The sequence below is a fragment of the Suricata suricatta genome, chromosome 3 (genome assembly GCF_006229205.1).
Source record: "Suricata suricatta isolate VVHF042 chromosome 3, meerkat_22Aug2017_6uvM2_HiC, whole genome shotgun sequence".
Taxonomy (NCBI): domain Eukaryota; kingdom Metazoa; phylum Chordata; class Mammalia; order Carnivora; family Herpestidae; genus Suricata; species Suricata suricatta.
The window spans coordinates 161,113,395-161,140,590 of NC_043702.1; the positions used below are offsets into that span (position 1 = coordinate 161,113,395).

At 40.6% G+C, this 27,196-nt stretch overlaps 1 protein-coding gene and 1 non-coding gene across 2 annotated transcripts in view; one reads left to right on the forward strand and one right to left on the reverse strand.

The window, feature by feature from the left end:
* ESRRG (estrogen related receptor gamma) overlaps positions 1-27,196 on the reverse strand; it is a 577,991-nt gene that overhangs the window by 300,967 nt on the left and 249,828 nt on the right. The window lies entirely within an intron of this gene.
* Positions 20,552-20,653, forward strand: LOC115288795. The gene has a single exon (XR_003907194.1). It is a non-coding gene; the product is annotated as a U6 spliceosomal RNA (small nuclear RNA).

Sequence of the window (27,196 nt, forward strand, 5' to 3'; positions counted from 1 at the left end):
ACACACCACCCATCTGCACGTTTGTTAGGTCGGCTAGCAGCAATCCGAAGTTGTGCTGGATAACTAGACAGCGTCTGAGTGACAGAGGTAGTACATCTGGTTTTTTTAAGCCCTGGATGCCTTTTACTTGGGAAGCAGCCCTGTTCCATTACATCAGATGCCCAGTAATGCGATCTCATCAACCTATGTGAGCATCAGAAGCCCGCGCAGGTCACAAGAGAAATTCTCCTCCTTGCCAACTGAGATGGACATGTGCTGTTGTCATAAGGATCACCCTCTCCAACTGGACCAAATGGGTGGTCTTGAAAATAAACGAAGGTAGAGTCTGTCAAACTGCATTAGATTTCCACCCATGACAGTTTCCTGAATCTGTGGGTTCAGACACTGTTTTGTAATTGGAAACAAAAAAAAGTTCTTTTTTTTTTTTTTTTTGTCCTTTCGGTATTTTGTTTTGTTTGGCTCTGTTTGTTTTGTTTCGGTCTGTTTTTTAAGGCCCTTATGCCCAGCAGACTAGAGAGGGATATAAGTAGGACCTCCCTGGCAGGGACATAAAAGTGCACGGGTCTTGAAGGAGAGTGTGGAACTGGACGGCAGTTCTCACTCCCTCAAACCCAAACCTGGTTTGCTGGGAAACACTTCTTTAGAGTCGTCCTTTCTTCCCTCGGTGGGACTTGGAACCTGGCTGCTATAATTGAAAGCCAGTGTATTAAGCATAACACATCAAACTACTGTTAACACCCAGCCTCCCGCAAGGCTGCCTCCTATAACAGCTCTGTTTTCTGCCTTCGGTCTGTGCAGGCAAGTGGAACAGTCACACGCGCTGCATGCTAAAGGCCGCAGCCTTTGTCTTCTCCAAGTTCTGTCTATTTCAGAGGCTAACATGCAGCAATTAGTCTAATTAATGTGAAACAATGAGCTGTGTTACCACTTATCAAATTGATTGTTCCCCTATCAAAACAAAACAGGCTGGCTTTTTGATGTAATTTCAAGAGATGATTTGAAATGTCATGTTGCTGCAAGCCAATTACCTTATGACTAGAGTCACGGTCAACAGAATACATAATTAGCATGAGTTTGGGAAGGCTGCTTACTGCTAGTATGTTAATTAACTGTCTTTTGTCATAAAACAAAAAGGTTGTACGGAAGGTTTTGAAATAGGTCTTTTTTATTTACATTTCTTTGTGCTTATCAACGTGAGGCATGACAATGCAAAAGAATAGAAAATTTTAATTCCACTACTTCAAATTAATACTCAGCTGCGAGGTCAGGCATAATGTGCGGGCTGCAATACCATTCACCTCGCTCTAGTCCTGCCCCAGTGTATTATATTACTCGTGGAGTTAAATTAAGTATCGGGTACAACTCGAATGGAAGAAATACTGAGCTCCATGAAACAAATCCCCTAATAGACTTCTTCTGGAGCTTTCCCGGCTTTTGTGCATCTTGTGAGGGCTGGACAGCACTTGCCTGCCCTGGGAATTACATTCAGGTGTCGTCTTTCCATTTCAATCTTGAAATTTGGAGAGAATAAACCCATCATCAAATGATGTTATTGCCTTTACCTCACTATGGTGGAGAGAGAATTCGTAATGGGCACCTGTGGGCTTGTAAAGGCATCCTATCTGTGAGTCCAGGGCTCTGCGGCTCATCTGCAGCTTCCCTGCCTACCTGATAACCTGGCAATTCCACATTCTTGATTAAGGAACCGATTCTGTATTTCTGTACCTCTTCAGCTTTAAGGCATACTGGAGGTAGCAACAATCAGTAACTGACAATTAACAGTCAGGTTCCTGGCAGCCTTGAGTCACGGTTTGACATGCATATTAGTAGACTAGCCTCTGGTTTAGAGAACAAGTTGGAAGCTACCAAAATTCTAGTCCTATTGTTCCACTGCCTGATGGTATTGCTTTACAGGGAAAGGTAGTTATAAGAAGTAAGTGAGATGATTCATTTTCAGAAATACCAAATAAAAGCTGTGCTGTCTAGTTAACAATAGGCTTGTAACCTATTAGAAATATGTAAGAACACCTCCCCTCCGCACAATGGAATCCCAAACCCTTAGACACTTCACTTCCTGGTTCTTTCCCTCTCCATTTCATGGGCTTATTTTTCACCAGCTTTGTAATGAACATGCGCCAAAGAACAGAAGTCTCTGGGTCACCTCAAAGAATGTACATTTGTTCCAATCAGATTACTTTTTGCCCTTACATGGGCATAGACGACTTCTGGATAAGGCTGTAATCTCTGTAGTACTCAGCCAATGAGGAGTCAGGGGAGGGACTTCACACTAGGAGATAAATTGCCTGCTGTAAGGCCTGCAGTGTTCCTGTCCATCAGACACCTACTCTTGCCTGAACATTGATTAAAGCCTTGCTTCACTCTGCTCTGAGTCTCCGTGTCCTCCTTTAATTGGGGACAGTGGACTTCTTCCTCACAGTAGGGGAAGGGTCTCTATTGGGCATCCCACAATTTACTATGAGAAACTGTGTTAGGGTTTAAAACTCTTCAAAGGTTTTTCTGGGGACATGGTTCAAATCTTGTAGTCAAGTTGGTCCGAGGGTTGTAGGTTATCATTAAGCTGATTAACCAGTCTTGTAGCCATATTACAGTGATCCTTGGGAGTCACAGGAAAACATAATACCTTGCTATTAGAAATACTAAGTTTAGTTTGCAAACTGGATTTCCCATCACAAACTGCTTCCATTATTCAGCATAGTATTTTCTTCATCACAAATATTTACAAAAAACAAAATAAGTTGAAAAAGACACAAATAAATGGAAAGATATTCCACGCTCATGGATTGGGACAACTAATATCGTTAAAATGCCCACACTACCTACCCTAAGCCATCTACAGATTCAGTGCAGTCCCTGTCAAAATACCAATATCATTTTTCACAGACCTAGGACTAATACTCCTAAGGTTTTATATGGAACCGCAAAAGACCTCAAATAGCCAAAGCAATCTTGAGAAAGGAAAACAAAGCCAAAGGCAACATGTTCCCTGATTTCAAACTACATTGTAAAGCTATCATAATTTTAAAAGTTCAGTACTTTTAAACTAAAAATTAAAACAGACACATAGGTCAGTGGAATAGAACAGAGAGCCCAGAAGTAAGTCCACATATATATGGTCAGTTAATGTACAAAAAAAGGGGCTGAGAATAACAAAGGGGAAAGGACAGTCTCCTCAATAAACGGGGTACCGAAAATTGGACAGCTACATGCGAAAGAATGAAACTGGATCACCATCTCACACCATACACAAAAATTAACTCAAAATGGATTAAAGACTTGGACTCAAGACCTGAAACCATAAAACTCCCAGAAGAAGCCATAAGTGGTATGATGACTTTTTAGATCTGACACCAAAAGCAAAAGCAACAAAAGCAAAAATGAGCAAGTGGCACTACAGCCACCTAAAAAGCTTCTGCACAGCAAAAGAAACCATCAGAAACATGAAAAGGCAATCTATGGAATGGGAGAAGGTAATTGCAAATTACATATCTGATAAGAAGCTAAGATCCAAAATATACAAAGAACTCATACAACTCAACAGCAAGAAAACAAACGATCTGATTTGTCGACGGGCAAATGCTATGTACAGACATTTTCCCAAAGGAGACATACAGATGGTAAACAGGCACATTAAAAAAAAAATCCTCAACATCACTAATCATCAAAGAAATGTGCATCAAAACCCCAATGAGCTATCACCTCACTCCTGTTAAAATGGCTAGTATAAGAAACATAAAAGGTAAGGGTCAGTGAGTCTGTGCAGAAAAGGGAAACCCTCATGCACTGTTGATGAGAATATAAAATTGGTGTAGTCAATGGAAAACAGTATGGAAGTTGTTCAAAAAATTAAAAATAGAACTACCATGTGACCCAGCAATTCCACTTCTGGGCATTTACCCAGAGAAAATGGAAACACTAGCTTGAAAAGATATATCCATGTTCACTGCAACATTATTCACAATAGCCAAGATATAGAAACAAGCTGGACGTTCACTGATGGATAAATGTATATTATGTACAATATAGATATCATAGAATTTTTTAAAAGCCATAAAAACATCAATGGAATCTTATCACTTACAACAGCATAGATGGACTTCCAGGGCATAATGCTAAGCGAAATAAGTCAGGGAAGAGAAAGGTAAATACCACATATCTATCTCTCTTATATGTGAATCTTACACACACACACACACACACACACACACACACACACAGATACAGAGAACAGATTGGTGGTCATAGGGATGTGGGGTGGGGGAGAAATGGGTGAACTGTTTGTTTGTTTTTAGTTTAAATTGGATACAATATTTTAATACGTAGTGTGGAAAACATTAAATGGATGAGGCATGGTATTTATTTTCTTTTGGAACACGTGTGTCTCATTTGAATGACGGAGGCTGGGGAAAGCTTGGGGCACAGAAAGTTGTCAGGAAGGAGGCAGGGCTCAGTGGTGCACGGAGGGAAAAGACCAAGATTCTCTGTAAAACTCTTCACCCCTGTGAATCCGAAATATTTTCTTGAAATTTAAGAAAAATTTAAAAGATAGGAGAGGTTGTGATGATAAATTTTAAAGACGGTGGATGGGGGAGAAAGAATCGAGATGGGAATGGCTACTTATGAAAGAAACCTGGATCATGGGGGCCTGGGTTGCTCAGCTGGTTAAGGATCTGACTCTTCATTTTGGCTCAGGTCATGATCTTGCGCTTTGTGAGTTTCAGTCCTGCAGGGGGCGGGGGGGGGGGGGGGGGGGGGGACTCTGCTCAGACAATGAAGGGCCTGCTTGTGATTCTTGCTCTCTCCTTTTCTCTCTGCCCCTCCCCTGCTTATTCTGTCTCTCTTTGTATGTGAGGAGGGCAGCAACAAATGAAATTTACTAAATTCGTAGCTTGACGGGGGATCCCGGGGTTTTGGGCACATTCATACATTGTAATGAAAAGGTCACAGAACCGTAGTGTTGAATGAGATCTTAGACACCCACTCACCAACCTCCCTCCAATTTTTCCTAGAACTGATTACAATGAGACTCCTTTCAAGGACAAGCCTCTTTAAAGCCATTAGAGAAACATTCACATATGTTCCAAAAGTTTTTGGATCCTTGCTAACTAGAAACGTTAGAATTCCTGGGGTGCCTGGGTGGCTCAGTCGGTTAAGCATCTGACTTCAGCTCAGGTCATGATCTCACGGTTCAAGGGTTCGAGCCCCACATTGGGCTCTGTGCTGACAGCTCAGAGCCTGGAGCCTGCTTCAGAATCTGCGTCTCCCTCTCTGTCTGCCCCTCCCCTACTCATGCTCTCTTTCTCTCTGCCTCAATAATAAAGTAAAACATTAAAAAAAGAAAAGTTAGAATTCCTGATGTTGGGGTGTATTCTTACCCTAAAGCCAAAGAACAGATCCTAGATAACATGAGGTGTCACAATATCTGGGCTTCGGACACTTAAGAGGATGAGACAGAGTCCATGTAAAATGACGTGGCTGAAAACAAGTCTGGCCTGAACTAGAAACTTGGAGAAGCCTTGATGAGAGATCATCAGTGAATCTAAAATTAGCAAGTTGGAGACTAAACATGGGGTTTGGTAACAATCGAGTGTAACAGTATCCTCGTAATGTGATTTATATTCTCTCTTTTAAAAAAAATATAATTTATTGTCAAATTGGCTTACACACAACACCCAGGGCTCATCCCAACAAGTGCCCCCCTCAATGCCCATTTCCCGTTTCCCCTCTTCCCCCACCCCCACCCTTAGTTTGTTGTCTGTATTTAAGAGTCTCTTATGATTTGCCTCCATCCCTCTCTGTTTGTAACTATTTTTCCCCGCCCCTTTCCCCATGAACTTCTGTTAAGTTTCTCAAGATCCACATATGAGTGAAAACATATTATCTGTCTTTCTCTGACTTACTGCACTCAGCATAATACCCTCCAGTTCCATCCACTTTGCTACAAATGGCCAGATTTCATTCTTTCTCATTGCCATGTAGTACTCCCTTGTATGTATAAACCACATCTTCTTGATCCATTCATCAGTTAATGGACATTTAGGCTCTTTCCATGATTTGGCTATTGTTGAAAGTGCTGCTATGAACATTGGGGGACATGTGCACTGTGCATCAGCCCTTCTGTATCCCTTGGGTAAATCCCCAGCAGTGCTATTGCTGGGTCATAGGGGAGTTCTGGGGTTAATTTTTTGAGGAACCTCCACACTGTTTTCCAGAGCGGCTGCACCAGTTTACATTCCTACCAATACTGCAAAAGGGTTCCTATTTCTCCACATCTGCTCCAGCATCTATAGTTTGCTGATTTGTTCATTTTAGCCACTCTGGCTGGTATAAGGTGGTATCTCACTATGGCTTTGATTTGTATTTCCCTGATGGTAATATTATTTATTCTCAAACCTGGTCCCAACCAAACCATGCCTCCTCAGTCCATAACATCACTATGCATAGCATCAGACTTCATTTTATAGAAAACTGTCAATGGATTTTTTTTTCTCATTTTTTTTCTTCAACAGGGAAGGAAAGAAGGAAAACAATTAAAAAGAGAGAAAGGGAAGATAATTGGTTGGTAGATGCCAGGTACTCTGCTGGTCTTCCACGGTCTACAGGTGTCGTGCTACATTTCTGTATCACCTTTTTAAGTTCTCACAGCAGCCCTGCAAGGTGGTTACTATTTTCCCAACTCTGTCTCTTTCTAAATGTTAATGGTAAGTCGAGAAGGCTTAGAAAGGATACTTAATTGCGTCAGGGCCCGGAACTAACTCTGACTCTTAAAATTCTACTCTTTCCCATGACACGACGCTGTTTGGTGTTTTGCTGTTTTTAATGTTTAATGTGATACCAGAACTGAATAAAGGTCTGATTCTTTGTAAGAATAAAAGAAAACCAAAAAGACCTCTGGTCATCATCATTAAAAACAGAATAAAACGAACTGGGGACAAAACCAAGCCCACCAGGAAGCAGTCTGAGGAGGCCCACTACTATCCTTTGAAGTCTTATGGATTAGGGATTTCAGGAAAACTGGGCCATGGCAACACTTTTTGTGCTGAATCCAAAATGTTTTCTGGAAATTTAAGAAACACTTAAAGCAAATCAATGTGTTCAGAAAATAGGGCATTTTTTTTTCTCCATAAAAGCTACAATTCCTCAGAAATGTTTCATTGGGCATTAAGCAAGCCCTAACACCAAGCACCAAAACCAGCACTAGATGAAAACCAGTGTTTTCTTCAGCAGATCTAACAAGGTGTTGAGTGCCAGAGCCCGAGGGTCTGGCACCCCTCTCATGTACTGAAGGGGGACAAGAGCTTCCTGGGAGCCAGCACGAGGCAGAGTGAGGGGACACAGCGAGCGTGGTCCCGCACACACGTTGAGATGCCAGGCACTGGCTCGCCCCCACGCCTTTCACAGAGCTCACCCTCTCTTCACGTCAGGACCCATCTGGCAGGCCTCAGATCATTTTATTCCTTTTCTCCCACTTAATAAGATGAGTGCTGAGAATGAGGAAGAGAGACATGGAGGACAAGATGGAGACAGCTCAGTTCACATGACAACACTGTGACACAGCCACGTGCCTGGAACAGTTCCTGAGGACTCAGACTCTCTTTAGGGGTGGGGGCTGCACCGACAGAGCAGCAGCGGGTGAGGGAGCCAAGCCACCCAGGGGACCGGGCGTTCGGAGCATGAATGTCAGAACACAGTCACTGCTTGGCGTGACTTGGCAGTGACTTGGCAGTGACTCGGCAGTGACATATATGTCAGTGTGTCTATGTAGTAAGTCTCAAAGAAAATGTACAAGTCTGAAAAGGGTCCAGCTGGAAAGAACATAGATAGTCTATGAGAATATAGGAAATAGCAAGATCGTGCATGAGCGGGGGCGACAGCCTAGGGAGAGCCTCATGATATGGTTAACGAAGAGATAAGTAGTATACACAACATGTGGGTCAGTAATAGCACAAATAATATGTGTGTAACACACACACACACACACACACACACACACACATTTTTGTTTATGAATTAGGTGGCCCACATTCCAAAAAGTAATACTTGGGAGCAAACAGGATATGCACACAGACATGAAAATATGACCCATCTTTACACAGAGCCCTGATCAAAACATACTAAGCCACTGGGCTCCCCTTTAAGAGGCAAAACACATTTCAGAAATTAAAGAGAGTAAAATATTAAATTACTGGATTTCTTAGCAGCACATAGGAAGAACCTAAACTCTACAAAGATTTCTTTTTTAACCAGGAGTCCATGGCTGCTCTCGAGAAAGTGTTTGGTACGGGAGAAGATGGAACCTATCAAATAAAATGAGATAATATAAATATTTCATTTAGTCGTTATCCTCTCTCTTTATGATGATGAGAAGACATTATTATCATATTTTTTATTCTAACTCATAAAAAGTGGTCAATCTTCTACATTTGTAATGGGCTACAGCACACTAATCTTAGTTTGGCATAAAGCTCACACAAACCACTCAATATTTTCAATATAAATGTAATGACTTCTGATTTTAGGGAAAAAATAACAATGCTCAAAAACATCACTGGTTAACTCTAACTTCACCTATTGGTCATTTATGTAAGTATGTGCACTTGCAAAAAAATAAACTTTCTGCATATTCATTATGAAGAAGACGGATGATAATCAGTAGGAGAGACAGCAAATTTCTTCTTGAGGATTAGGCTCCAATTGGTTGAATTTCAACATCAACCTGGCAATTTTACTATTAAGTCAGCAGAAGTGAGTTCTTATACACTGTGCCACTTTACTGCCGAGAACATCAGGCAAAGGGAAAAGAACACGCTAGAATAAATTGTGCATTATTTCTGGCATTAGTTAAAGGAACAGAGCATTATAAGAAAAAAAAATACAGTACCATTGATTTTTACAGGTGTTTAATACAGATAAGCTGAAAAAAGGGTTTCCATTTTAAGCCCAGTGATGGCTAAAGATGCATTCAAATATGTTCAAAAGCAATCTAAAGTCTTCTAAAATGGTGTTTAAGCTATTCAAGCAAAACGTAAATAGTTTTTGTCGTAGTTCTGAGGAATGTAGAACAAAACCAGAGGCCAAGGAGCTGACTCTGGCACGCTGCCAGCCACTGTAAAATCAGGGGGTCATTAAAACAGAGGTAATACTGTTTACCCATTACATGATCACAGGTTATTTAGAGAAAACAGTAGCAGGCTGTCCTTAGAAAGGTAGGAGGCATAATTACTCTGGAAGCCTCCAAACCCCACTCTCAAGAGAAGACATGGAAAGAAACAATCAAGTTGACGACTCAAATATATGTTGAAGAGAGATATTATATAAAGAAACCAAATTCATGATGTTTTCCCTTGTCTGTGGTTAACACATTTCTTTAAAGTTCATGAGAAGAATAGGAAAAATTTTGCTTTGATCTGACAGCACTAAGTGGATATATTTAAGGGCTTTGCAAAAACCAAATTATAAAATAAGTTCCCGTTTGCACGATCACTGAATGGATCATTTTTCTACTTAACATATTTTGGGGGCCCGTTGACCCCTAACTTCTTCAGAGCTCTTTGTATAACTGATTATGTAATGAGCAAGGCCACAAAAGAAAGCAACCATTTTGACCACATAGACGCAGCGCTCCAAGATGCTACAAGACAAGGACAGAGGTGTCTGCTTTGGGCACTCTTTATCATGAACTAAGACTGGTCTTCCTTGTGTTCACAATCAGTGTTAAGAATACATTTTGATAACTCTGGTTCAAATATAAGCCTAATTTCTATAGTTTGCATCTTTTGTGCATACTTTTTAACTACTCCTCCCTGTCCATGACCTTGGCCAGATACCATCTCTTTCCCAATACTATGGTGACCATACCCGAACTGACAGCAGGGTAGGTGCTCTTGTTGGGCGAATCAAAGGGTCTGTGGAGAGCCAAAGCCCTCTGGTCAACCGACTAAGAAGCATACATTTAGTGCCTGTTTTCTACACCATATAGCAATGAGGATTGGGCAGGCATAAATGAGGATAAAAGGGGCTCAGTATACAAAAATTACCTCTCCTCACAAGTATTAGCATAGTTACAAAACATCATGTTAACTAGGACAAAGAAACAGGGTTCAGCTGAATGGTTTAGTCTACATGTTGTGCAGTAGAAGCGAGAGAGGCGTGGCCAAAGCTGGGCAGGATTACTGTAAAGAAGCCCAGTCACTGACAGATCCCGTGAGACTGGATGGCTGACTCGTTTTCTGGAGATGCTAACGCAGAAATCCCACAACTCAGTGCTGCTGCATGAGAAACACATGATACCATCAGCTAAAAGTCAGAGCACCTAGACCAGTAACCTTGACAAGTCCGGTTAATGATACTTCGGGATGCTAACTGTCTCAGCTGTGTGTCCGTGTGTCTCACTTCCCATATGTAAAATGTCAGGAGACTCCTTTATGTGATCAGGACTAAAGGGACAGGTAAGGGCAGGCTCTGTAATGTCAGACACTTAGTAAGATTTTGGAATTTAGTTATATGTGGAATATTATGGAATTTGATTACAATGGATGAGGGACTGTAACTCAGCTCCGAGGATATCAGAATGTATATCATATGGCGTTACACTAGTATATGGATTTTGATTCTATGGAGGTAGGTCAATGGGGTAGCAAGAATAAGTCCTGAAGCCAGAAAATCAAGACCCAAATCTTTCTTTGACCAACACCAAGCAATGTTTGATAGGTCATTTAACCCCTCAGGTGGCTTGTCCGTAAAATGGGGAAATAGAAAAACCGGTCCCTCCCAGGGATGTCATAGGGAAGCTCACATGAATGAAGCTGTCCATAAACACTTCAGCACTATACACATATAATGGTTATTATTATTTACCTGGGTTTACACCACAAACTCCTGCTTACAGAGGGAAGAAATCATTCAGTAAACATGCTTACTCCCTTAGGAAAAAATTCTTACCACTCTTGCGAATTTGAGGAATAGTATCTCAGTTGCATTAACTGGTGTTTATTAATGTATTATGAACCTCTACCGTGGCATCTGATTCACAATAAAGAGATTAAGCAGACTAATTTGTCATTTATTTTCCAATGCCTGCTTTCCTGCCCGCAGCACCGCTAATATCCCAAGAGCTCTTCAACCCAATTACTTCCCATTTTGCATTACTTGCTGAAAGTCGTGCTAATGTGCCCAAAAGGTTTTGCTCCTTGGTGATGGGAAAAAAAAAAAAAAACCATCAAAAAAACAAAAAATTAAAGAAAAACCAATAAAAAAAAGGTCTTGCTCTGCCCACCACAATAAGGTTGTCATTTGGTGAAAAGTAAGCCCCCTCCTCCTCCACCCCCATCAGAAAACTGGGCCATGTCTGGTCATGGAGCCAAATTAGCAGCCTGACTGTGCAGTGCATATGAGCCACAGATCAACACTTATGTAGCATTTGTTTCGGGGGTGAAGTGAAGTCCATCTGTGGAGTGAAATTCACAACCTTCAGAGAGCGGAATTACACTCTGCCTATATACACACACTGTTTTGTTTGCTTGTTTGGGGAATTGCGAGTCAAAATCATTCAAATAACTGGCAAATTCGACTTTTTTTTCTTCCCCAAAAATTAATAACCAGTTGTTTAGCCAACTCCAAATATGAATTTGCAAACTAATTTGTGAATGCAGGCACAGCTCATTATTAATAGAAGAAGCAAAAAGGTTCCTCATTGTCGATGCTTTTTAACCCAGCCTTATAAATGGTTTTCAACTCTACCGTGTAATATTTCTGCTACTTCCTTCAGTCTGTTTCACTTTGAAAATGTGCTTTTTGCTTATCCCAGGAGTTTCTGTCTTGCTTAGGGCAAAATACTCCAGCATGCATTCACATCTATGAACTGTAAACATTTCTCTACCTCATTCTGCCCAAGGCTCAGAGCCCATTTAAATGCCTGTGGATCATTTCAGAAGCATACAAGACTCCACAGAGTTACCAAAAATAATTATTTTTCTAAAACTTTCCAATTTTACCAACAACATAAAGCTTATATTTTAAAAGCCTGATCATTTTAGCTGTGGGGAGATACTGACTGAAAACACACTGGTTTTTTTTTTTATCTCAAATATTAGCTTTAAGAATGAGCTACCATAGATCAAGCGCATCTCCATGAGGTTATTCCTTACCATTGTTTTCTTCAATCCTTCCCCAACTTGCTTTAATCAAGAATAAGAATGTTAAGGGCTTGATGCAGGGAAGAAGCCTAGATTAGTGGTTACCATAATAGCATGGAAGCTAGGAAACACGAAGTCTACTCTCCGGCAAGCGCTTTTAGGTGAGCTCATGATTTACAGCCTCAGTTTCTCCATATATAAAACGGAAGTGTTGCACATCCCACAAATGAGAGCTTCATGAACAGTAATATTGTTGAGTGCTAACTATGTGTCAGGCACTGAGCTAAGCATTTTAAAAGGATTATTTTATTTAATCCTTGGAAGAAGATAACGTTGTTATCCTAATTTTACAAACGAGGTGACTGAGGTACCCAGACATTAAGTAAACGACGCAGGGCTGCACAGACAGAAGCTGCAAAGGCTGAGTTCTAACATAGACCACTCTGCTCTCTATGCGGCTGGCTTCAGAATTATACGAAAGGGCTTCGAGGAATGGTATAGACCGCATACTGCTCCAGAAATTTTTCAGAATAGGGGCCCAGATTTTCCCCTCTTTTCTCGGGGCTCTGTGGAGAGGCTCCCAAAGGCACCCCATACCACGTGACTCTTACCACCTGCTGTGGGAGGAGCCCCTCCGGCTCAGGCCCCCCCTGGCTGCGCTGCACCTGGGTGCCCCCCTCCTGGAGCCCTCCCCCCCACCCCCCGCTGCAGTTGCGACATAGCACAGCTTTATCTGTCAACTGAACCCAGGGCATGCGGGTCCGGTTGGGCACAGCTGGTGGCAGGAGGCTCAGATTTCTGATGAACTGAACACAATGGAGCAGCACTGTCACACGACCATTATGAAATCACATGCTCGCTGCTAATTTTTCTAGCATCAGTGTGTGGACTATTTAAAACCTCCCTGCTCTCCACCCTCTCGCTCTTAAATGCCTTCCTCGGGGTAAAGTTCAGCTAGGGGAATATCGGCTATATGTCATTCGCTGCCATTATTCTCCCTGCAAAGTGAGGAACTGGCTTCCAGGGGACAATGTTGACAATTGCGGGCAGCATGCGCACCATGGCGTACTTGCGAAGTGTAAAGAGCCAACACCAGACCTCTCTGCTCAAGCTCGGTGTTTGCAGGAAAAGCCAACCTGAACTTAACCTACAGGGAGGCTAAGGGAATGCCTCTTACACTGCAAAGATTCATCTTCGCTATCAGAGCAAACTTGCTAAGTTAGGAGCAAAGGTTTAAGAGGTCTTACTACCACAGAACATCTCCGGGGTGCTGTATGAAACACGGTTTTAAAATATACCACACTGAGGAGTGTTCATTAGAAACTGTGGGCATTTAGCACATTTCATAGCTGTGAAATTAGTAAGAGCTGTCGGTCATCATGTTTCAGGACTTTGGTTATGCAGACAACAGTCAAAACTGTCTTTTGTGTGTGAGCCAAAAATAAATAAGAAATGCTACAGTGAAGGAACCCAAAACGAGCTGGTATTTTTAAATGCCTAGAATAAGTCAGCAATTGGTGAGCACCAAACTTTCCTGAAAGACAAGGGCATTGCCATGCAATTGCTAGATCAGTATCTGCACATTTAAGAGAACTAACCGAGCCGTGCCTGGGTGGCTCAGTCGGTTAAGCATCCGACTTCGGCTCAGGTCATGATCTCATGGTTTGTGGGTTCGAGCCCCGCGTTGGGCTCTGTGCTGACAGCCTGGAGCCTGTCTTCAGATTCTGTGTCTCCCTCTCTGTGACCCTCCCCTGCTTACGTTGTCTCTCTCTTTCTCTCTCAAAAATAAATAAAAACATTAATAAAAAAAAAAAGGAGAACTAACCTAGGTTAAGAGAAACCTGGTATCCGCTAAAACCTAATTGAAGGGAAGAGGAAAAAAAAGAATCATACATATGACTTTTAAGATGTTTTGGAAAACTTCTCCTATATGAGGCCTTTTAAAGAGGGCAAACACTGAAGATTTTGCTAATAAAGAAAGAATATCTTTCCAAAGAATTCATTACCACAATGTGAGGCATACATGAAGGCTTAGGGAAAACAGTTTTTGGTCTTTTTTATACTCAAATATCCTCTTTACAAAACACTACTTTCTTTGGCTCAAAAATCAGAAATAATTTAAACAATTTTGTAGCAAAACACCGCATAGTGTGAACTATTTTTATTAAAAAAAAACCACAATAAAAACCCCAGGAGTTCAGTGAGCCAATAAAACAGGAGCAAATTTTCTTAAAAGAAGAAATACTTTGGGAAAACTTGCCCTGGATACACATCAAATGACTAGAAACTTCTAAAACACTATTTAACTTCTAGAAAACGAACTCCTCTCCTTCTTATAAATATTGAAAAAAAAAACCAGCTACAAAATACAGATGAACTGCTGAACTCAATCCTTGGTGTTTAAAATGTATTTCAATAGAATAGCCAATGTATCATCTAAGTATGAAAAAGATGTACAGTAATAGCATTCTGAAAAATGAATTAAGAACACATTGTCATCAACTCCAGCAAAAATAATAAAGGTAGAAAAGATTAAGAGGCAAGCATATCTTTCTGAATTGTAAAATGGCTTTATAGGTCTTCTAATAACAACTTTTACTCAAACCTTACATAAATAGGCTTAGATGATACAAATATTATGTGAGCTGTGTGGACACTCCCAGGTTCCTAATCATGTTTAGGGATTACTTGACAGAACAGAGACATTTCATTCCAATTGGACCAGGGGATTACAGCAAAGAAACATCTAATATTCCAATTTTTAATTTCATGCATTTTTTATTTACCTTTAATGATGCTGTATATATTCATCATCCTGAAATATTAAAACAGTATGAAAAAAGTAATAAATTGGTGGAAAATTTAGGGAATAGGAATGCAACAGCACGCAAATCATACACTATCAAGTGCTTGATACACATTTAAAATTACTGCCTACTACGGCAAAGCCAAATTCCTAGCAGATTTCTGAAGCACAAAGTCACAATAAGAAGATCAGCAGAACAGACTGAAATAATAGAATATTCATCCCTCTAATCCATATGCAATTCTTTAGGGCTTTTTTTTTTTTTAACAATGCATATGAGGTCTGACTGTATTCAGGATTTAAATAAGTTGTCTCTCTCCTTCTTGTTCCTCTCCATTTTTATGTAAAAAAATGTATATACAGTGATCATTTCTGCACTGCTACACCATCAGAAGACAAGGTTAGCACATTTCCTCACACCTCAAATGAAACAATAGCACTTTTAAACAACAAAAGTGTTAAAAAGAAATATCATTTACTCATCCCACTAAAGCCTCTGAAAGAGCTTTGTGGGAAAAAGGAAAGTTGGTGTCATTCATGGAGAGGGGGAGAGGTAAAGTGATGGTTTTGTTCTTTAATTACTGATTAATGGATCGATATAATATCACATTTAAATACTGACATGAAGTGCTAAAGGTGTCATGTCTGAAACCTTTGCTCATTCACCTTCTTTTGCAGAGATGAGACCGTCTACAGGGCATTAATAGATACTGTAACAAGAAACAGAAAATTACAGAGGAATCCTCCTCCATCCGCTGGCCTGGCTTGAGCACTTCTAGGCGAGCACCTGGAAGTCTGGGGGAGGAAGAGACACACTGGACGCCAGATGCCCGGTGGTCTTGGTTCGGTGGCCACAGGCTTAGCCTGTGTTCTAATGGCCGCGTGTTGACCACAGTCATCCTGCAGGAGGCAGGGTGTTTTTAAATGACCTTCTTTTGGTTTCTTTGTGTATTCTGATTTTTTTCTTTAATGAGCACCAACTACCTTATAACAAGGAGAAAAGCCAATAAAAAAGAAATTCTGTAAAATACTACCTATCTCTTTCTTTAAGAGGCTTTCTTCCATCCACCCCAATGAATGGTCCTTCCTTTTTTTTTTCTTTTTAAAAATTTTATTTTTAAGTAATCTCTATACCTAACGTAGAGCTTGAACTCACAAGCCTGAGATCAAGAGTCACGTCTCTTCCCACTGAGCCAGCCAGGCCCTCACTCCTGTCCCTCCTTTATGCTCATGTTGCTAGAAAATTTCTTACAGTCCATATCATAATTCTGCCTCATGGTATGGTCCTTTACCGTAAAAGTATGACTGTTAAAAGATTAAGTCCCAGGGCGCCTGGGTGGCTCAGTAGGTTAAGCCTCCAGCTTCGGCTCAGGTCATGATCTCACGGTTTGTGGGCTTGAGCCCTACATCGGGCTCTGTGCTGACAGCTCAGAGCCTGGAGCCTGCTTCGGATTCTGTCTCCTTCTCTCTCTCTCTCTGTCCCTCCCCTGCTTGCATTGTCTCTCTCTGTCTCTCAAAAATAAATAAAAAACATTAAAAAAAAAGATTAAGTTCCTTCAGGGCAACTGCAGGGGCTTCTTTTCCATTATTTTCTCTCTTGCGGTACTGATCACGGCCCTTACCACCAAGGGGTATTTAATAATTTGTTGTTATTGTTGAATTGACTAAAACTAGTTTTATTAATGCTTTTATTTCTGTTATCCTCACTGCTCATTACTCCAATTAGATAATTCTGCCAGCTGTGGATGCGGTTAGTTGTCATGCACGATGTGAAACACAGAAATGCAACACCTTCTAGAAAATAAATTGGAGAGGGATTTGCAAGCCCTACCCTCTCAAACACTGACCAGAAAAGAGACAGAGCAGGCAGCTCTGTAGAACAAGGGAAACATTTACAGCATGTGGAGCAGATACAAACAATAAGATGTTAGAAATCTAAGTTCCCATCTTCCCCAAGCCAGAGCAACACGTTTAGGAAATGATGGTGTTACATGAGCAAGAGAAGAAAAGAGTTCTTCATTCCACCTAGGAGAGAGGAACAGGAATTTCTTTCAGGGAAGAAATGCAGTTAAACCCAAATTTAATAAATATAAAAGCATAGGCTGGTAAGATTTTAAATGAGAAGGAAAGCCTGAAGGAAATTCTCACATTCCAGACTACAGCTCTTAAAATCCTTTGCCAACCCCTCTTTGCCATCTGCCTGACAGTAACTTGTCAGAATATCTCTCTTGCTTTCATGATACATCCCAGAGTCCAGATAAGCTGAGAATCCAACCAATTTTAATCCGATTCCTTCCTGAAGTTTTCTAGTTTCTTCCTTCATTCCTCTTGAAAGACATTAGAACACTCGAGGGGAAAGATATTCAAAATATGGAGGATGAATGCAAGAGGCGAAGAGAAGAAAGAATTTACTAAATCTGATGTAAACGACAGGAAAAACCAAACCAAAGTCTTCTGATTCCCTCTGTCTTTTGTCAGAACAAACTGCCTTTAATTCTAATTATGATATGATGATCCTATGTTGGACATATCATCTTTTTTGTTCTTTTCAGTTCAAGTTCCCATGCCAGTAAGCCTTTCGACTCTAGGCAACCATTCAAGAATTCAGGAGTGTTCTCAAGTTCTTGTGTGAACCCAATGTGTCAGCCCACAGCAGGTGTTTCCGTTGCTCTGAGATTCTCTGCTTCATACATCCAGCATTTGGCTAAATCCTCTTACAGACAATACAGGGCTTTGTAATTATGCACCCAGATTTGTTAGGGTTAATAAATTACCTGGTATTTCTAACTGGTGACAACAAGCCAATATGTCACATATGGGGAGAGGGGGGGAGAAAATGGTAAGATTTTGCTAATTTAACATCTATGCCATGAATTTCTATTCATGAAAGCTTTCTTCCCTTTCCCATAGAAGTATTCCTTTCCTTGTCTACCTGCTCCCTCTTGCTTTCCTACCTTTGTGGGCTGCTCATATTTAACCAGAGGAGGGTTTTTTGGGGGGGAAAATGTTTCTATAACATGAATAAGCATTATGCTTTAAAGAATACATAAAATTTTTAAAAATATTTATTTTTGAGAGAGAGAGCGAAAATCACGTGAGTAGGAGAGAAACAGAGGGAAAGAGGAGACAGAGGATCTGAAGAAGGGTCTGGGCTGACAGCAGAGGGCCTGATGCAAGGATCGAACCCACGAACCGTGAAATCATTACCTGCGCTGAAGTCAGACACTTAATCGACTGAGTCACCCAGGCGCCCAATAAACAACCCTGTGTAGTTTTCAGAGCCACCAATCTTTTTTAAGGTTAAGTCACAGGTATTGGAATTCATAAAAATATCTGAGCTAATGAGGACGTAGCAGAGTCAAGCCAACTGTCACAGTGGGAAAGAGCCATTTGTAGCTAATGCTGTCACTCCTTTGATGTCGTCTGCTCCTTCCTCCTGGACTGAGGCATGCTTTACCTTCAGATTTCCCCCTTCCAAACCATACTGTCTTTTGTTGAAGTTGCTATTTAGTAGCAGTTTCAGTTTGCTAGGAAAAACTCTAAATGTTTCACCCATTCGACTGAACCATTTGAATGTTTGGGAATGTGTGGGGTTAATAATGGTCAAGATTTTAAAATTCCACATAATCCCATCTGATATATTGTCTCAGCTAACTCTCACAATGACATCTTGTAGAGATACTATTATCATTTCATATCACATGATTCCTTACAGACAAAAGCTGGGCTGTGTGGAAATAGGGACCGGCCTTCCTGCTTCCAAGTCACCCAGTGACTCTCCCTCCACTCCATGGCTAAGCAGGATGGGAATTAGAATTTTGGCACAAATTTGGAAACTCTGGCATGATAAGTCACAGGATGTCAGGCTGGAATCATTTTACTCTGTGAAGATGGAGATGTATTTTTTAGAGGTGTTTGAGGTTGACATCATTTGATAGTGAATTTCAACCTATGCAACTTTTCTAAAATGGAGTTTCCTTCTGAAATAATGATACTCTCTAAAAGTCTAAATGGACGACAAATTATATAAAATAACGAACACTTGGACGAAACCAAATTTTTTTAACAAACCCAATGAAAATCACCTCAACTATAAAAGAGATGATGAACAATGAAAGGAAACTTATCACTTGAAAACAAATAATGGTATCAGGGTTGTAACTGCATTCCTTAGCAAAATGCTCATACACGTTAATCAACTTAAAGAACGAAAGAAAGATGTACTGAAAGTAGTATATATTTTTTCCCCAGTCCTGCCCTCTTCAGCCATTCAAACCCAGTGGCACACACTTGTTTAACAAAGTGAGCTGTGCAGGTGTGTGGAAGGCTTATCTGTAAGTCATCAGGGATTTATGCTACTTCTTAGACTGGGGCTGCTTCCGGGTATCATGGATTATCAGTGTGTTCCTTCATTTGTTTATATAAATGGGCCAATCGCTGTTGAAACACTTCAGAGCACTTAACTAAAGCAAACAAAGCTCTTGAACTTTAAATATCCAACAAGAGGAGCTATTGACAAGTAAGACTTACTTAGCAAATCTCAATATCATTTGGAACCTTAATACAATCTTCCAGGTTGACAAAGAGGGCATACAATTCAGACATTTATCTTAACTTAGGCTCCACGTAGAAGATACTATCCTGATTTGAGACCAAGTTCAAAAGATAATGCTGTCATCTAGTAGTTCTGCTAGCTTGCTTTAATTGTTTTCGAGGATGGAAAGGAGTCCACCCACATTGAGAAGGGAAAGAGGGTCTTTAGCTCATATTTTACCCTTCCAGCTTTTTTATTCCCTCTCACTCTTTGGTCCTTAAACTCAAAGATATTTCCCAGGGACATCCTGCAATGAGAACCTTAGATTAACATCAGGGTACCTAGATTTCAGTCCCAGTACTCCCATTACCTGAAAGGCTGTGCATAACTCGGGAACCCTCCCTGAGAACCACGTCTCTGATCTTTAAAAAGGCGGAATAGGATTGAAGGCAAAGACCTCTTTTAACTCCAATAGCCAGTTATTCTTATTATTTAATGTATTTACAATGATAACATCATCTGATTGATTTATATTGGTAGCTAGAGAAAGAGGGCCATAGTACTGTTGCCCATAGGATTCTATAAAATATTACCAACTAGTAACAATGGTTTCTTTATGTTGTTTCTCTTAAGTCGAAAAAGAAACTGACTTCATGTCTCTCTGGTGATTTTTGGAGATGCAGGAAAGTCATTCTTTATCTTTCCCTTCGGAATTCTGTATCTTAATTCAGTCACTCGGATATGGCTTTGATCTATCTGGAGGAGGGAAAACACAAATCACATCTTTTTAAAAAAATTTAAATCATCACTTAATCTTATTTCCATTTCCTGTCCAGGCTGACAAATAAGTGGCGTTCTAGCTCTTCCTGAACTTCTAGGTTTTCTAATCCAACCAACTTGCTTATCATCTTGAGTGTTGTAGTCACCAGGTTTCTGGTGGGAATGCGGGCTTCCTTGACAGGGTTTGAGGCACTAGACTAAAAGAGACTTCTCAGGAAAATGCAAAACTAGTAGACTATGATTTCCTAACTCGTTGTTTAAACAGCACTGTGGCTGTCAGTGCGTCGGCAGCACATGTACCAAAACTGGAAGATATAGAGAAGATTCACATGGCCCCTGAGCAAGGAGGATGCACAGATTTGTGAAGCGTTCCAGACTTTCATCTGTGGCCCCACCGCCCTGAACACGCCAGGTCTCATATGATCTGGAAAGCTAAACCCATTGGGGGCCTGGTTAGTACTTGGATGGAAGACTGTCCAGGATCATCTAGATGCTGGAGGCTCAAAAAAAAAAAATTAAAAATCACTTAAGTAATATTCACAACCTCTGCTACTTTGCCACTGCCCTCCGTTACAACGAACACGGTATTTCGTATACACCCTTTACAGAATGGGCCTGACTGGAGCTCTCCGGGACACAGGGGAGAGCCTCCTGACTGCAAGATCTTACTCTTCCTTATCCCTTTTCTGGACAGAACCAGCGGCACACTTCACTGAGGAGCAAAATCCAGAGAAGCTGGGAAGCAATATTCTTTGCCCCATATGTCTCGAGGACTGCCATTTTAGGGAGCAATGCCAAGGTCTTGTCACACACCTCTCTGTGTTTTAAGCTCCTTCTTCTTCTTTAAAATTTTTTTTTGTATGTGAAAGTCTGTATTAGAGTTTGAACAACTGAATGATAAAATGCAGTCTTAGGCACAGATGCTGCAGGGAACAGCGTTTGAAATTCTCCAACATACTAAGTTATAATTGGGTTTTAATGCATAAAATGGCTGAGTAATTTAAATGTTTAGAAAAGAAAACAGTCTTTCCTAGAGTTTATGAAGTGGGAAGCCTATTTCTTATAATGATTAACTGTGAGTCATCATTTCAAACACAGGCATCCATGAGCATCTGCTCCAGATAAGGGGTGCTGAAGGCACACAACAATTTACCAAACTAGTGTCTTATTATGATGGACGGTAGCACATCTTTGCCTGTAAAATGAAGACAGTAACAAACCATGAGCCATGTTGAATTTATTGTGTACCTGCCCCAACGTACCAAATGAAGAATAATGTTTTAAAAGCCTATATTCAGGGCGCCGCAGTTGGTTAGGCATCCGACTTCGGTTCAGGTCATAATCTCGAGATCAGTGGGTTCGAGCCCCACGTTGGGCTCTGTGCTGACAGCTAGTTCAGATCCTGGAGCATGTTTCAGATTCTGTGTCTCCCTCTCTCTCTGTCCCCAGTCTCAAAAATAAATAAACATTAAAAAAGAAAAAAAAATTCAATGTCCGTCTGCATGTGGTCACACTTGAAGATAGAGATTGTTCTAAGATCGGGAGATCAAGAGCTTACAGAATTTGTCACAGTGGCCTGGAGGTCTATCCTTGATAACTTGATCCATTTGGCTGTTTCTTATAAAAGTCTGACTTTCTCATCACATTCTGGACTCACACCATGAAAATCACGATAGCAATGGTGGGCCCTCCTCCCCAACATGTGACAGGGTATGCAGAAAGTGTGGGCAGTTACCATACATGTCAGTTCCCAAAGCTCTGGGCCTAGAGGCAAGTCCTTCTTATGCAGTCTTCCTGCCCATTAAGGCAAGGTTTGAGTGGAGAAACCCTTCCCTGAGCATCAGAAGAAGAGTATGTGGAAATGAGCTCCGCCACTACTGGTTATATAGTAGAATACTGCTTAGATGTTGCCCTTAAAAAAAAGAAAATAGTAAAACACGGGCATTAATGCCTGCACTGAGTTGTCATGAGTGTCCAATAGGGTAATGTAGACAAAGACCTAGTGGAAGGAGCTTTGTGAATGCAATGTATTAGCATAAGGGAAATGAGGCCTCTGAATTTTCTAGCAACATTTCAGAGACTGAAAGAAGCAACAGACAGCCTGAAAATCAGTTACTTGGAACTTGCACTCCAAGTTGCAAGACAAATAAGCTAATAAAGAATAAAACAAGATAAGACAAGTCGGTTTGGTTCCCATTGATGCTGGAAGTATACAGTCAGTAGAGTTAAACATCCCTGGGCTCAATCCAGTCTCTGCCATCAAATAGCAGTGTGACCTCAGTGAGGTTGCCTGCACTCTAGGAAGCTTTTTATTTTTATTTTTTTTTAATGTTCACATGTTTATTTTTGAGAGAAAGAGCACAAGCAGAGCAGGGGCAGAAAGAGAGGGAGACACAGAATCAGAAGCAGGCTCCAGGCTCCGAGATGTCAGCACAGAGCCTGATGCGGGGCTCAAACTCATGAACCGTGAGATTATGACCTGAGCCAAAGTCAGAAGCTCAACTGACTGAGCCACACAGGTGCCCCTAGGAAGCTTTTAGATACAGAAGACTTAAAGTAATATTATCTCCTTGACATCAGCATCCTAGCAAGGACCCTCTGGAAACAATGATATGGTATCTTCAGGCCAATACTGAAAGGTACATAGCCTTATGCAGATAGGTCTCCCATTATCAGCTACAAGTCAGAGATTCAAAGAAAATCCATTAGCTCTTCTGTGGCATGTTTTCCCCAACCAATGAAGCCAACCTGTTGTCTGAGTTAAAGAGTCAATCAGTGTCAATTCTGTAGCATCTAGTGGAGAGCATAAACTCCCACTTCAGTTTCTTATATTTTCCTTGTTATAACAAAAGAGGGGACCAGCAAGAATAACCTAAATATTCTTACATGTTGAGATATGAGGGGAGGGTAGGTAGAGTTACTTTGAATTTAAGCTGAGCTTTTAATGATAAAGTACTCGAGTCACCATGATCTAAGCAAATGTTTAAGGAAAAGACAAACACATGCACAGAGACATACAGACGGTTTGCAATCAGTGAGTCAACACACACTGGCTAAAAGTACAATCTAATACAACACATTTATCTGGGTTTTTAAACAAATAGTACACCAAACTGCGGTATCAGAATCAAATTCACAGTGTGGAATAACGCACACTGGCCCACCTACTGACCTTGAGTGTTCAGTCCTAGCTCTGTGATCTGAGCTTGCCGGCCATGTCAAACCCAACTTACCGCCTGGCTCAGAAGTCCAGATAGGGGATAAGCAGAGGTTAGTGATAACACTGCTACATATTATTAGAATATTATTGGACGTCATGTGAAAATTATTTTAGAAACATTTCTCAATTTAATTTCGTCTTTAAGTATTAAGGCAGATATTATCAATCCCATTTTACAGATAAGGAAACTGAGGGTAAGGGACCAAATGTTTCTGAATCCATGGGTCTAGGTCTTAATTTTAGGTCATACTACATAACTTCCAATTTCAGGTTGGATCCCAGAGTCTTGAGTAGAATGACCCTATTACTGTTTCTGGCCCTTAGTTGAGAAGGGAACTTGAAATTATTCCTTTGTACTTTTCCATAGTTTCATTCTAGAAGGTCTTGGAGAGGTCTGCAATGATCACCTGACCAAGTGACCACTGGTCAGTAACCTTCAGTATCTACTACTGGGGTAGAATTTTCATGATAGCATTTTAGTTCTTTTCTCCTTCCCAGCTATACCAGAAGGAGAGTGACCCTCACTGCCTGTCACAGACTTTGACATTGAAGTATTGATTGCTTCAAAACTGAAAGAAAAATACAGCTCAGATTTACAGGTTATGACCATAAAAAACCTCAGAAAAATTATTTATACTAAATGATAACAGTATAAAATTCTGTATATAAAGGAATTATAGTCATTTTCATTTTCTTCTTTAGGTTGGTCTGTATTCTTAAAATATTTTACAGTAGATATGCATTATCTTGTTACCGGAAAAGTTATGTTAAAAATAACATGGTGATATACTAGTCTGATGATTTTATTTAAAAAGATGTCTCTAAAATGTTCGTTCTTATTGTGCTAAGGCATTCACCTTATTCTGTTCTGGTTTTTTAAACTCATTAAAATGTGATCTGTGATTACATCATATTTATCCAATGCCTTCTGGGTTCTCTTTTGATTTCTATAATCTGATAATAACTGTGGGGAGTGCTGTGATAAAATCCTAGCTCTGACCCTCACTAACTCTACGACCTGGAGTAATTCAACCTCCCATTTGCTCACCTATAAAGCAGGAATAATACTACTATTTCCCTGCAGTGAGGTGAAGTTTCTTAAAAATCTCTAGCCCTCCATTATTTTTCTTCCCTCTTGTTTAAGGTAGAACTTATTTATGTAAGCCATTTGACACTTAGCCTTTCTTAAATTGACTTTTTGTGTATTACTATTTCACCAATTGGTCAAATGAATAAATGAATACAAGGGTATCAACTGTATCCACAGTGGCAGGTTGCATACATGGAGAATATGAATAGTAATCAGACCTGGTCACTCACAATCAAGTAGGACTGAATAGACCCATAAAAATAACCACAGTACAAGTCAAATGCTAAGGGAAATTGGGGAAGGGGAAGGCCAGTTCCAAAGAGAACCAGAAGCAAGAAAGACGTCATATATAAAGTGGCATTGGAGAAGGGGCTTGAAAGATGGGCAAATTTCATAGGCTTAAAACTGGGGAAGTGATCAAGGAAAAATATGAACACTGGAATTCTCTTTACATTTCTAGCCCCTACTATTGTTCATACACAAATCATTTTCCACTGTTTTGTTGCTCATTATTCTCTGCTTCAACTTTAAGTCTGTTGGTTGACATTAACAATGATGGAACATCTCTCAGGCCCAAGAAAGAAGCAGAGCTTGAATTTGGGGGCTATTTCCCAAAAGAATGAGAGTCGGTCTGGAGCCGGGTTGCTTATAGCTCTCTTAGCTACAAAAGAAAAGGATTCTTTGATTCTTGACAGAAGTCCTATTACAAAGGCAAATTTTTATCTATACCCTGCAAATGTAAGGATAGAAGGCAAATTGTGCTTTTGTTTGGCTGATCTGGGCTTAAATAACTTCAAAAATACCTTAATGTGAGGATGTTTTTACCTGTTTTCTGATTGATTGGCTGAGTTTTCCTGCAAAGTGCATCTTTTCTCAGAAGAAAGGTATAATAGGCAGAGGCAAACGGAGGCCGTATACCTAGCCTATGTTTTCACATCTGCCACTTGCAGATGCTTATGGTACTTACACAGAGGATTATTTTTTGAAACACATAGCCAGAGCAAATGCTTTATAAATGTTTAAGACACATATCCTCTCAACAAAATTATCTATTTATTTTTGGGGGTGGAGGAGGTATACATCTGTGCGTGCACACACACGCACACACACCAAACTCCCTAACGTTTTAGGGATTGCTTATTGTGTCTACATGTATCAGCATTTGCATTTTTTACTAGTAGAAAACCTAGGCACAGGGTATTAACTCCAAATGGAAAACTGGTCATAAAGAAATTATTTAACATTTTTTTTCATGTCTAATTAACAGGTGAAACCAAAGGCTGTATTTCAGTGACCAGTGACTTTGCGGCTGTGTTTTCAGCAGCACTGGCATCGGTATGTAAAGAATGCTGCTCTCTTACTGGTGTGCTGTTTATCCTTACTCTTGTATTAACCATCGTCTCAGTCTACACTGCTTTTATGACAGCTGATTGTGGTACACCATTCAGTGAACATTTGTCACCTCCTGGGTATCCCCTGGTTAGGGATATAAATTCAGCATTAAAAATCATCCTATGTAATATGCACACAGAAAAGGGCTCAAGTCCTTGTTAAAGAGAGGAAAAACAATGGGATAGAGATATATGCTTAAATGACACTTACTAGAAGATGAAGCTGCCTCAGTAAATCTGAATCACATTGACAGAATGGCCATGGATTTCACTGTACAATCAATAGACTATATGGTATTAACCTGTGAAATTTATCCTTTCTCTAATACAGGAGCCATTACTTAAAAAACCCCAGAGTTCCTGCCACACCAGGGCACGGCCGGGGACACAGGTGCATGTACAGGGAGAAATCTTGAGGATGGGAGTGGCTGGGCTGGGTTCACCATCACCATCACCATCGTCATTGTCACCATCATCACTGGGCCATTCACTGACCACTAACCAAACACTGTGCTAAATTCTTCCCTATAACTATGCTATTCCCGTTTTACTGATGAGGAAAATAAGGCGTAACCAGCCTAAGTGTGGACGAAGCTATAGCTAATAAGTGAGAAAGTCAGGATTTGAACACACTCCAAAAAGCCTCGTTCCTAACCATCCTACTTCACTGCCTTCTCACCTTTTAGGGGATTTACGGGACTAAGCAGTGACTAAAATCACAGCAAACTCAGTAATACAAAAAACGTGGTATCCGCAAAGGCCTGAAAAAAGGCCATGTTCCGAAATGAAAGCATCGGTGCGCAGACAGAAAACACACACACATACACTCAGGAATTTTATTAGCATTTTCTCCCTGCTGAAACTTTTAATGCGGCGTTACAATGTATTCATTGCAAGGTGCCATTAGGGCCGGGCTCACTTCAAGTGTTACCAATTCATGAGCACATTAATAACATAGTTAATATGAAGTGTTTAGAGCCTGCACATCGGTGACAAATACGACACAGCCAAATATCCTGACCACTGAGGCCACGGAGGAACAATTTGGTAGATTTCATCAACAGTTCTAATTATGTTCCTGTCAAGTCGAGAACGAAGTAATCCATAACTGGGGGTGCTGGAAGACAGTGGCCCAGAAGAGTAATTTATGCCCCAGACACAGGGTTCTTTTTGTAGCTAGGGTGCACAACGCTTGACTAACAAGTGGGTTCAAAAAGAAATGT